This window comes from Rutidosis leptorrhynchoides, chromosome 4, assembly GCF_046630445.1.
Source record: "Rutidosis leptorrhynchoides isolate AG116_Rl617_1_P2 chromosome 4, CSIRO_AGI_Rlap_v1, whole genome shotgun sequence".
NCBI classification, from domain to species: Eukaryota; Viridiplantae; Streptophyta; class Magnoliopsida; order Asterales; family Asteraceae; genus Rutidosis; species Rutidosis leptorrhynchoides.
In genome coordinates, this window is record NC_092336.1 from 66,213,356 (window position 1) to 66,226,703 (window position 13,348).

The window sequence follows — 13,348 nt, forward strand, 5'->3', positions numbered from 1 at the left end:
GAAGAAGATGAAGAAAAACAAGATGTATTCTGGAATATGCCAACTCTACACAGTCAGCAAGATGAAGAAAACCCAGAATTTACGACCCCAATTCCAACCACGTATCAGGTATCAGATTTGGTCAAAGTTCGTCAAACGTTTTCGAACAAGGAAGAATTCCTAAACCAGCTATTTACAAAATGCCTTGAAGAAAACTTTCAAATAAAGCCTGTAAAGTCAGACAAATCTCGGTACACCGCTAAATGTGTGTTGCCAAATTGTGAGTGGAAATGTAGTGCATACAAAATAAGACACGCTGAAAACTATATGGTTAAAAAGTTGCATGACGTACACACTTGCTCACGCACACAAATTATGGAAAACAATAAACATGCTACTAAAAAGGTGTTGGGTAGTATTCTTATGGATTCGTTCAAGGCTGCTAATCGAGAGTATAAACCAAAAGATATACGTGATGATGTAGCTAATTGGTTTAGAGTGAGTGTATCATACAATCAAGCATGGAGGGCCAAGTGTCAAGCAATAGAGATGTTACGTGGCAGTAGTGATGACTCCTTTAGAATGCTTCCCATTTACCTTCATAACCTTAAGATCCACAACCCGGGGACCATCACCAATTTGGTTACCGATAAAGAAAATAAATTTGTGATGTGTTACATGTCCATTGGAGTAGTTGTAAGTAAATATATTTTAGCAAAAACCACCTTTTAATATGTACACCATACGCAAAGGCGCAAGGGTCACCTTGCGCCAACTAATACGCAATGACGCAATAAAAACCTTGCGCCTTGCGTATGGTGTATGAGGTCTTTATTAATAATATTTGATTTACTGTGAAAATTTCATGCAGATTCGATCATTTGTGCAACATGTCCGCCCGATAATCATCGTCGATGCTGCACATTTAAAGGGTGGGTACCTGGGTACTAATTTAGTTGCTGTTGCGATGGATGGCAATAATGGAATTTTGCCATTGGCTTATGGAATTGGTGAAGGCGAGACAAACAGTGTTTGGTCATGGTTTTTTGGTAACCTAAGAGATCATTTAATGAGTTATGGTATGGTTGATCGTATGTCAGAGATTACTTTTATTTCTGATCGTGCTGCTTCAATAGCACACGGCATTGCAAACGTGTTTCCGGAAGCGTTTCACGCTCATTGTGCACGTCATTTATTCATGAACATCAAAACTAAATCCAACAAGATGAAATTCTTCGAATGGCACTTTTGGAAAATGGTTAAGGCGTACCGTGCGTCGGATTTTCATGATCATCTGGATGTATTTCGAAGGAGATTGAAAGCGTCTTATAAAGTTCTATGTGAGGATGGTATCAATAGATGGTCCAGAAGTCAATCTACTCATATTAGGTATTCATACCTTACAAGCAACAGTGTAGAGTCTATAAACTCTCTATCAAGACATGCTCGTAAACTACCCGTTTGCATGTTGTTCGAATTTTTTCGTTGTTCAATACAGGATTGGTATTTCAAACATCGCAACAAATCAGTTAGTCTTACTTCACCGGTTACTCCATATGTTGAACGTAAGCTAGCTGAAAGGATCCGAAACTAATCATCCGGACGTTGTCCATATTGATTACAAACGACTTACAATAGTTGATAACATTGCGAGGTACTTGCCCTCTATATGATACATCTTACAAACGTTGCATTTATTCTTAAAAGGTAATCTATAGTTACATCCATAATTGACATATTCGCCTGACATTTCATAATATTCAAATGACCTAAACCGCCATTTACTTAATAATAGTCTCTATGAACTTCAATGACTCGAATGCAACGCCTTATGATATAAGTCCTTAATGGCCTCAAGTAGTATCCTTAGTACGAGATAATGCACAGCGGAAGACTTAATTCATACCTGAGAATAACATGCTTTAAAATGTCAACATAAAGTTGGTGAGATATAGGTTTAATGTCGACAGCGATATAAATATAGACCACAAGATTTCATATATAAACATTTTAATAAAAATATTCTAAGTGGTTGCGCACTTGGTAACCATACTTAACAATTAATCACGTCGCATATTCCCTTTAATATGAAATCTTACTACACTGTACCAAGTGTAGTCACGAAACGAAGTAGTGTGCAACCGTTGAATACTGGTCGTCCAGTCCGGTTGGGGTTGTCAGGCCCGATAGATCTATCAACAGGATTCGCGTTTACAATACCACTGTAAATATTAGTTACCAAGCTACAGGGAAGTATGCCAGTGGTACAACTCAACGTAGAATATATTTTTCAGTTACTTGTGTCCATAACGTAAAACATAAAATACATGTATTCTCATCCCGAAATATTTAGAGTTTAAAAGTGGGACTATATACTCACTTTCGTCTTGAAGATATATATAATTTGACTTGGTCTCCGGTTGATATCACGAACCTATCCATATATAATATATCAATACCTTTTCTTTTTAAACAAACGTCACATATATATACTTGTTATACTTTTAATACTTTGAATAATTCCTTAGTCCGTAGTTAGCAGCTCGTTGTTAGTAATTCAATTTTAATGGTTCATTTTTAGATGTTTAATATACCCGCAATGAAATAAATAAAACCCCCAATGAAATAAATAAAACCCCATCGTATATGTATTGGTCGAGATTAATCTTGACCCACGGTACCGGTGTTGTCAAATGACGTGTTGCGTACATAAAGTACCGGTGTTGTCAAATGACGTGTTGCGTACAAACATGGGATCTTATGATTAATCTTCTCGTGTTGTTTACGGGTGATCCTGAACCATATAAAATTGAATTATAAGTACATATATATAAAATATCATGTTATCTTAGAAATATGTGATTTATTTAATTTTTCCCAATTAATCCCGAAGTTAAACAAGTCTAGGATAACCAATTTTGTTTCGGTCATAGTTTCTTCGTTACAAATCCGTTTTCGTTGATTCAACTTGCCATCTCCTTGGATCGAGTCCCTCTTTAAGACTATGAACTGAAAATACCTTGGTTTGTATTCAAAATCACACGGCATAGGTGAAACTTTAGTGAAACTTATGAAGTTAAACATTTTTGTTACAAAAAAATAACACTTAATGACCATTTTTCTAAAAATACTTATACTTTGAATTAAATCATGAAATTTTTATGTGTTAACATATTTATAGTAAAAATCATTTTTCCAGAACATAAACCTCCAATTCAAAGTTTAAGATAGTTTTTAATTATCCAACCCAAAACAGTCCCCGGTTACACTCCGACGTCGTAAAAACAGTTTTTAAGATATTCTTTGAAAAACCAAGTTATACCTTGTTAATTTAGCATATATTTAAGTTATATTACAGGTCTTGAAGTATTTTAAAAGTTAAGTTAGAAGGATTTATTTAGTTTGCAAACAAGTTTGAAAACTTTCAAACTATGTTCTTGTTGTTAAAATTGTATACCACAAAATATGATAGCTATATATATATAAATCGAATAAGGTTATGAACATAGATACTACCTCAAGTTCCTTGGACAAGGTTGCTGTAAAAGAGGAGTAAAAAGCTAGAACCAAAAGGGTGATGGAATTGGATGAAAGATTGGAAGTAAGTTTGTGTTCTTGGAAGGATTTCTTGAAGTGTTTTTGTATGGTTTTCTTATGGTGTTTAAGTAAGGTTTTTGAAGCTAAATGATGGGGAAAATGCTTGGAGATGATCAAGTATGAAGTTAAGAGTATTTTGAGAGAGAAATGGAAGTGTAAGTATGAGAAAATGGGGTGAAGAAATGGTGTGCATGCATAAAAACGTTTTTAGGTTATAAAGGAAAAAAAAGATACCTAACTTTGTTTTCTTGCTAAATAATTCATGCTACTTGACAAATGGTTGGTTCCACATGTTTCTTAATCATTTAAGGCTGCTAAGGAGCAGATTTTTATTGGTATATACCAATAGTAAATACATCTAGAAGCTGCATATGATACGGGTACATATACCCTAGGTATACGTATAGAAATCTTTGAGAAAACGGAACGAGGATTCAAATATAGCTATCTTTTGTAAATATACTTATATTGTTTTATGTATTTAAGTCTTTAAAAGTGATTAAATACATTACTTATACGATATATGTATAAACATTATAGGTCATAAGTATTTAAGTCAAATAACGTTACGTATGGTTATCGTTTTGAAAACTTAAGTTAGTAGTTTCAAAATATACTTATAACTTATTGTTATTAATACAAAATGAGATATTAAAACATTCTTAGATCATGTTAAATATGTATATATACATATATATACACAAACGTATAATTATCATATATTGTATAGTTCGTGATATCATCGGTCAAACTAGACGGTCAAACGTTGTGTAAAACTCTTTTCGAAAACATAAGTCTCAACAATTTGGATTGCTTATCATGTTGGTAAGGTTTAATTTATGTAAATATTAATCTTATAAGTATAGAACGATCGAAAAAGCGCGGGTCAACTTTAGGGTTTTTGCTTATCGTGTCGGAACCATATAGAGATTAGAGTTTAAATTTGGTCGGAAATTTCCGGGTCGTTACAGTACCCACCCGTTAAAGAAATTTCGTCCTCGAAATTTGGTAGAGGTTGTCATAAATAACAATAGGAATGTTTTCATGACGAATATGAGGTAATAATGAAATTTTATCATTATTGAAAGATTTAGATAAAACGATTCGGTTATGTGAGACGCACGAGCGAAGCTATCACAAAAGAGTGAAATGAGTAAATATAGAATTGTTGTAACCGATGACATGATTATGATCGATTTCCGGGATTTAAGGGTTTTAAAGAAAATCTTATGTAATAAGATTTAGTTTTGCGGCGATCAGGATCTTCTTTGATTTAACGCGGCAATCTGTTTTGATTTCTTTGTAGAAATATTTCACTATAAATTTACCTCCTTCCCTTTCTTTCTTCCCACATCTTCTATTCTTTCTCTTTAGTTCCTACTTTAAGACATTCGCTAATATGCTCCATCCCATTCTAATCCTTGTTATATTTCTAACTTTCATATCTTTCATTCTTCTTTTTCATCTATCACCAGAAGAATCTATTCTCTTTTATCCTTTCCTTGGAATTATAATGTTTTTAATTCTCCCGTGCCTTTACGTTGCAATACGTATTGATATGCACGGTTTGTAGTTTCGGGGTTGTTGTTAGGTTTTATACCTTCCCTTATATTTCGATGTTCCTACTCCCGTCCCTTAAAATCATTGTCATCCACAGTTAATGCTCTCTCTTATTTGCTGTGGTTTATGTTCCTATTTCTATTCTGAGGTTTTGTCCCTTCGTTTCTTCTTCCCGTCCTCGAGCCAAGCGAACAATGGTCCGAAATTCGTAGGTAGGAAATTTGGAATGAACCTAGCTATTGGTTTTAGAATGAAATTGTAATGGCACGATCTTGATTCGTTAAATTACTCGAATATTCCGGAAAAATAGAACTATCAAGGTGATACGTTCTAATATGTTTGGAGACTTGATAGAATGTAAGAGCCGTGTAACATGGCACATGATGACGGTACTGTGAATCATCACATTCCATTAGAAACTTAACATGACTTACTGTAATATAATGAAGTTAATCAAGTTTCATTATATTATACTAATTCATGCATCAGTTCCCAACACTACTTCAAATCATTTATATTTTAATCTCGGAGGTTTCAGAATTTAGAAATTAACACAGTTTCTTTTATATTGTAACGCAGATGTTACGGAGAGATAAATGATTGCAGATAGGAATAGTTGTAAAAATATCTCCAGAAATATGAAAAATATGTATAACGAATGATATGAAGATATCTTATAATATCTAAGATAAGATGATGATGAAAAATATCATCCGGGCAAGGTTTTGAATAAAGAGTAGGGTTCTTACTGACGGTTTCAGCAGGTACGGAATCGTTTGTATTCTTTGAGAGCAGGTTCAGTCCCTGTGATTTATCCACAGCCTCTTTCATACTTTGCATCATCCGTTTTCTAGTTCCAAACTTTTTTTTTTTTTTTTTTTCAGCTTTACCACCTTACTATTCTTTGTCCTCAAACTTTTGACCGTTAAAGTCGTTTACAGTTTTTGCTGCTTCGTTAGCATTTCAAGAACTATTTCATAGTCCCGGGTGTTTTTCAGAAATTTCACGTTCAGATTATGAAATTCTTAGGGATAGACATTATAGATATGATGGAAGAAGTTCCGCGAGATTTTCAAAATACTGATTGTTGATTTCGCCAAAAGGATAACGATCTGCTGGTGCACCTGTTGATGTTGTCGAGGGATATAAAAGGTTTTCCGGTAATGACGGCGAAAGGACAAGGTATAAATATCATGATTATAATAGAAATAATCTCACTGAAAAGTCGAAGTGGAGCTGTGACAAAATTAGCTTCTTGAAAAGGAATTGTAGGGTTGTTCTTGCTAATAAATGGCAAAGGATTCAATACGTTATGTGTTAAATTATGAATTTGGGTTCGAGAGTTCTTCAGGTGTATAACTGTATGTATAAATCTTCCTTCCGTAGGCGAGGTGCGGCGGGTTCAACTTCTCGGTCGAGGTGTTTTCAGGAATCATGAAAGGATTTGAATGCGAATTGTAATCGTCAAGTTACGAATGAGGTTTAAGATAAAATCAAGTGGCAAGCTTGAAGAATTGTTTAGCTTCATATGTTACAATCAACATTTTAATTCATTTTAATTGTCCAGAGTTAGCCCGAACAGTTAGCGTGGAATCCTTAATAGATTTTTAATTAGTTAAATCGTGTGTTTCTAACATTTTTTTTTTTTATTTATTTTGTCCAATGTTTTCTTCTTTATGCCACTTGTTGGATTCTGGTAGGTCAAAATCCGAATATGAAATTTGATTGAAAATGGTTATTCTGGGGTGAGCGGATACGAATATCGGTGGTTGTAAGTAAGATAATAGATAACCGTTGAATCAGATTCAAGAATGTACAATATAACTTATTAATGTGAATTCTAAATATTCCTCGGGTACTACCCACCCGTTAAAATATTTTCATCATTAATAGTTTGTACGAAGGAATTTTTAATTACTATCTTTATGAAAATATACTTGCATATATATTTTCTTCAGAGATAATCATAGATTTAATGAGTCAATAAGATATTAAACTCATTTGATTTATCGTTAATTCTAGATTACATAATCTCTAAGACTTTAGAAATTACATAATCGTCATACGATACGTAAAGCAAAGATAATCGATGTAGAACGATATATAGAACGAAGATCATACTCGAAGTACAGATATTGAGTCGTGTGATGTTGATATTCGAGATACAGATTGTGATGTTGAGATTTAAGGCGCGGTTGTGATTGGGGTGATAAAGGTACTGTCGGCGTTGACGATGGTAGTACGGATTATGCTGCTGGTGCTGCTGTTGGTGTTTGTAACCTTCGCACCATATTCTCCAAAACCACTACCCGAGCACAGAGTTCGTTGACTTCTTCTATTATACCGGGATGATTGACGGTTGGAACGAGCGAATGAACAAGATTTGAAATATGGGATAGTATGTAATCATGACGAGATACTCTAGAAATGAGCGAGAAAATGGTGTTTCGAATAGGTTCGCAGGTAAGTGCTTCAGGTTCATCGTTAAGAGGACAATTTGGTGGATGGAATGGATCACCTTCTTCTTGCCTCCAGAAATTTAGTATATTACGAACCCATCCCCAATTCATCCAGAATAGATGATGGAAAATTGGTTGATCCATTCCGGTAATGCTGTTCTCGGAGCTCGAATGGAAATCCATATCGGCGAAGCTATCGAAGTCGGAGGAATTTGAGCTGGATGAAGAATCCATCTTGTATGGTCGGAGAAATGAATTTTTGGTTTGGAATAGATTATAGGAGTTGGGTTTGGTACTCTTCAATACATAATTTACATATGTATATATAATATCAAAATCCCATGAATTACGGAGAATCTTTGAAATACGTCAGGCAATGTCTATAGTAACAGATACGCTAGGATATGAATTTTGTCTATACACTATCGATGCACTAAATGCAGTAAGACGTGTCTAGACTTAAGAATGATAAGCAGGAAGTTCCCTAAGAATGATAAGCAGATGATTTCCGACTAGGATTGATAAGCAAAACTTTTGACAGGCAGACACGGTCAAAGTCCAGACTCACTTAATGTATCCTAACAACTACTAGTTAGACACACTAATGCAATGCCTGGTTCGCTAAGACCAACGCTCTGATACCAACTGAAAGGATCCGAAACTAATCATCCGGACGTTGTCCATATTGATTACAAACGAATTACAATAGTTGATAACATTGCGAGGTACTTGCCCTCTATATGATACATCTTACAAACGTTGCATTTATTCTTAAAAGGTAATCTATAGTTACATCCATAATTGACATATTCGCCTGACATTTCATAATATTCAAATGACCTAAACCGCCATTTACTTAATAATAGTCTCTATGAACTTCAATGACTCGAATGCAACGCCTTATGATATAAGTCCTTAATGGCCTCAAGTAGTATCCTTAGTACGAGATAATGCACAGCGGAAGACTTAATTCATACCTGAGAATAACATGCTTTAAAATGTCAACATAAAGTTGGTGAGATATAGGTTTAATGTCGACAGCGATATAAATATAGACCACAAGATTTCATATATAAACATTTTAATAAAAATATTCTAAGTGGTTGAGCACTTGGTAACCATACTTAACAATTAATCACGTCGCATATTCCCTTTAATATGAAATCTTACTACACTGTACCAAGTGTAGTCACGAAACGAAGTAGTGTGCAACCGTTGAATACTGGTCGTCCAGTCCGGTTGGGGTTGTCAGGCCCGATAGATCTATCAACAGGATTCGCGTTTACAATACCACTGTAAATATTAGTTACCAAGCTACAGGGAAGTATGCCAGTGGTACAACTCAACGTAGAATATATTTTTCAGTTACTTGTGTCCATAACGTAAAACATAAAATACATGTATTCTCATCCCGAAATATTTAGAGTTTAAAAGTGGGACTATATACTCACTTTCGTCTTGAAGATATATATAATTTGACTTGGTCTCCGGTTGATATCACGAACCTATCCATATATAATATATCAATACCTTTTCTTTTTAAACAAACGTCACATATATATATACTTGTTATACTTTTAATACTTTGAATAATTCCTTAGTCCGTAGTTAGCAGCTCGTTGTTAGTAATTCAATTTTAATGGTTCATTTTTAGATGTTTAATATACCCGCAATGAAATAAATAAAACCCCCAATGAAATAAATAAAACCCCATCGTATATGTATTGGTCGAGATTAATCTTGACCCACGGTACCGGTGTTGTCAAATGACGTGTTGCGTACATAAAGTACCGGTGTTGTCAAATGACGTGTTGCGTACAAACATGGGATCTTATGATTAATCTTCTCGTGTTGTTTACGGGTGATCCTGAACCATATAAAATTGAATTATAAGTACATATATATAAAATATCATGTTATCTTAGAAATATGTGATTTATTTAATTTTTCCCAATTAATCCCGAAGTTAAACAAGTCTAGGATAACCAATTTTGTTTCGGTCATAGTTTCTTCGTTACAAATCCGTTTTCGTTGATTCAACTTGCCATCTCCTTGGATCGAGTCCCTCTTTAAGACTATGAACTGAAAATACCTTGGTTTGTATTCAAAATCACACGGCATAGGTGAAACTTTAGTGAAACTTATGAAGTTAAACATTTTTGTTACAAAAAAATAACACTTAATGACCATTTTTCTAAAAATACTTATACTTTGAATTAAATCATGAAATTTTTATGTGTTAACATATTTATAGTAAAAATCATTTTTCCAGAACATAAACCTCCAATTCAAAGTTTAAGATAGTTTTTAATTATCCAACCCAAAACAGTCCCCGATTACACTCCGACGTCGTAAAAACAGTTTTTAAGATATTCTTTGAAAAACCAAGTTATACCTTGTTAAGTTAGCATATATTTAAGTTATATTACAGGTCTTGAAGTATTTTAAAAGTTAAGTTAGAAGGATTTATTTAGTTTGCAAACAAGTTTGAAAACTTTCAAACTATGTTCTTGTTGTTAAAATTGTATACCACAAAATATGATAGCTATATATATATAAATCGAATAAGGTTATGAACATAGATACTACCTCAAGTTCCTTGGACAAGGTTGCTGTAAAAGAGGAGTAAAAAGCTAGAACCAAAAGGGTGATGGAATTGGATGAAAGATTGGAAGTAAGTTTGTGTTCTTGGAAGGATTTCTTGAAGTGTTTTTGTATGGTTTTCTTATGGTGTTTAAGTAAGGTTTTTGAAGCTAAATGATGGGGAAAATACTTGGAGATGATCAAGTATGAAGTTAAGAGTATTTTGAGAGAGAAATGGAAGTGTAAGTATGAGAAAATGGGGTGAAGAAATGGTGTGCATGCATAAAAACGTTTTTAGGTTATAAAGGAAAAAAAAGATACCTAACTTTGTTTTCTTGCTAAATAATTCATGCTACTTGACAAATGGTTGGTTCCACATGTTTCTTAATCATTTAAGGCTGCTAAGGAGCAGATTTTTATTGGTATATACCAATAGTAAATACATCTAGAAGCTGCGTATGATACGGGTACATATACCCTAGGTATACGTATAGAAATCTTTGAGAAAACGGAACGAGGATTCAAATATAGCTATCTTTTGTAAATATACTTATATTGTTTTATGTATTTAAGTCTTTAAAAGTGATTAAATACATTACTTATACGATATATGTATAAACATTATAGGTCATAAGTATTTAAGTCAAATAACGTTACGTATGGTTATCGTTTTGAAAACTTAAGTTAGTAGTTTCAAAATATACTTATAACTTATTGTTATTAATACAAAATGAGATATTAAAACATTCTTAGATCATGTTAAATATGTATATATACATATATATACACAAACGTATAATTATCATATATTGTATAGTTCGTGATATCATCGGTCAAACTAGACGGTCAAACGTTGTGTAAAACTCTTTTCGAAAACATAAGTCTCAACAATTTGGATTGCTTATCATGTTGGTAAGGTTTAATTTATGTAAATATTAATCTTATAAGTATAGAACGATCGAAAAAGCGCGGGTCAACTTTAGGGTTTTTGCTTATCGTGTCGGAACCATATAGAGATTAGAGTTTAAATTTGGTCGGAAATTTCCGGGTCGTTACAGTAGCTAAGAGGACGGACAAATCAAGAAGATGGCGAGCATTTCCATCGACAAATGATCTAATAGAGGTACATGATGGACGAAAAAATGGGTTGGTTAATCTACAAGATAGAACTTGTTCATGTGGTCAATGGCAATTATCAGGCATACCCTGCGGTCATGTGATTGCATCAGCACGACACTTCGGAGTGGAGGATATTAGTTGTTATGTATCACATTGGTTCAGCACTCAAACATACATAAATACGTATTCCGAACACATTCTTCCTCTCCCCCATCGGTCTGAATGGTCGGATCCGGTTCTCGGGATTTTGCAACTTGTACACCCCCCAGTTCTAAAGAAAAGACAACCTGGACGTCCTAAAGGTAAAAAACGCATTCCTTCAAAAGGTGAAGAAACTTCAAAAAAAGTAAGAACTTGTAGTCGTTGCAAAGAACCAGGTCATTCTCGATCAACATGCCCAGCTGCTTATGACCGAACAGGTGAATCAACTTCTCAACGGGCAAGAAACACAACCTCGAAGGCGAAAGAGACAGTCGAACCATCTCAAGCTTATCAATCTCAGTTTTATCCAACGTACAATTTAGGTAGTAATTAGTTCCTAGAATACGTTTATTTTCAAGAACAAATTAAGGTGTGATGTCTTCCATTGTTGTAATATTTTTTAATTAGTATTTTATGATGTGGTTTCGTGTGTTACTTCATATGTTATAATATTGAATGCACAAGCTAGTGTTACAAGAATAATAAAAATTTTGTGGCGCAAGGTCGCAAGATGAACCTTGCGTATGTTTCAAAAATAGGCGCAAGGACGCAAGAAGAACCTTGCGCCTGCTTAATAAAAAGGCGCAAAGACGCAAGAATCACCTTGCGCCTGCTTCTAAATACGAGGCGCAAGGCCGCAAGAAGGACCTTGCGTCTACGGCTATTACGGGACGCAAGGTCGCAAGGTCTGATTACACACCTTTGCGCCTTCAAAAATACAGTTACGGACCTGTTCACAATTTTTTGTTGATTCTCAGTCATTGATGCCTTTAGTTGAGGTATAACATTAAGCATATTCTTCATCGTCAACTTCGCCTCAACATATCCCTGAAACAGACAGTTTTTCAGAAGAAAAATACAGGCGCAAGGACGCAAGTCTCACCTTGCGTCTCGTGTATCACACAGGCGCAAGGACGCAAGACGTGCCTTGCGCCAGCTACTACGGACAAAACGCAAGGACGCAAGACTTTCCTTGCGCCTATACCAGATTCTAGTTTTAAGCCCTAAAACAATCGTGTTCCAGTTTTTATAAAATGTTAGCTTCCAAATACTGTAACTTTAACAAATCTAGCAACACTATAAGTGAGTTTTGCATCACCAAGCTCGTTGAAGCATTTCATCGAACACTTGGTGTGCAACAAAAATTATATATCATTTTCGACATAGAAATGGAGTAATCGAACGGAGATAGTTGAAAGGAAACACTTACCTGTTCTTGTGACATATTGATCACGTTTTTTGTCGGTTTTTTTTCTCTTCCTTTTTCTCAATCGTGGTGGTGATGGTGATGCTAATGGAGGCGGTGATGGTAATGGTGGTGAGATGTACTGATGGCGGTGGTGCTGGCGATGGTGGTGGTGGTGGTGGTGGTGATGTGGTGAGTCTCAGAAGAAAGGTCGCAAGGGTAGACGGGTCGCAAGGGGGTCGCAAGTGCAAGGTTCTTTGTAATCGCCGTCGGTCGCAAAGTGGTCGCAAGAGCTGAGTGTCGGGGTGTGTGTGTGTATGTGGTGTCTGATTTCTATATTTGACCTAATTTTTTAACACAAGGACGCAAGGCGCAAGGACGCAAGTCGCAAGGTCGCAAGGTCTCTTGCGCCTTGCGCGGGCATTTTGTCAAGATTTTTTTTTTTTGAGTACCAGCTCAGAAAAGACCAAAAAAATGGGTATTTTGGTGATTGACCCTTGATTAATTTCCCTTGAAATAATCCGCTCAATACTCTAAAGCCCATCTCAGCTCAACCAAGCCCAGACTAGCCCAACGCAGCCCAGTCCATATTTATTCTTTAGCAATATTTCCAGCTACCAGGTTTGACCCACATTTATGCTCACTTCATTTGTCAATTTCTACG